The sequence below is a fragment of the Penaeus monodon genome, chromosome 33 (genome assembly GCF_015228065.2).
Source record: "Penaeus monodon isolate SGIC_2016 chromosome 33, NSTDA_Pmon_1, whole genome shotgun sequence".
NCBI classification, from domain to species: Eukaryota; Metazoa; Arthropoda; class Malacostraca; order Decapoda; family Penaeidae; genus Penaeus; species Penaeus monodon.
In genome coordinates this window covers 35,499,906-35,500,459 of record NC_051418.1, presented here as the reverse complement: position 1 = coordinate 35,500,459, position 554 = coordinate 35,499,906, and the positions used below count along the sequence as shown (strand labels likewise).

The window sequence follows — 554 nt, the reverse complement described above, 5'->3', positions numbered from 1 at the left end:
TTGAATACCAAAACTGTAAATAATTTTGCACATACAGCATCTTATTTGTTTTCTGTAAAAAACTTAAGATGTTATGGTTTTCCATGCTAATTTGTTTTAAAATATATATTGTAAAAAATAATCATCTTGAACCCAATGAGTGTAAAGAGGAGTGTTTGCATTTAAGAAAAAATTCTATTTCCCGTTTTTTGTTACCAGTTTCATTTCGACAAAAATATAAAAAGCCTAAAAAAAGGGAAATTTTATCTTCACCGTTAAAAAGAGACTTAATTTTAAATGGGGTTTTCTATATTCATCAGAAAACCCGTGGTGTAGGTTTAAGATTTTAGTCAAAAACCCTTTAATCCTTTGCGCCCTTTAAAATATTTTTTCCCTTTATACCTTTTTTTTACCCTTTTTTACCAGGTTTTTATAGAAGGGAAAAGTTTTCTTTTTCCCCACAATATCAAAACAGTTCTTTTTTTGCATTTGTCGGACTGATAGTAACAATGCAAACCTAATATTTATTGTTTATTGTGTTTTGTTTTAATTTCTTTTTCCCTTTTTTTTTTTTT

General features: G+C 27.1%; 1 pseudogene; it reads right to left on the bottom strand.

Moving 5' to 3' along the window:
• Positions 1-554, bottom strand: part of LOC119594351 — a 26,883-nt pseudogene that overhangs the window by 25,893 nt on the left and 436 nt on the right.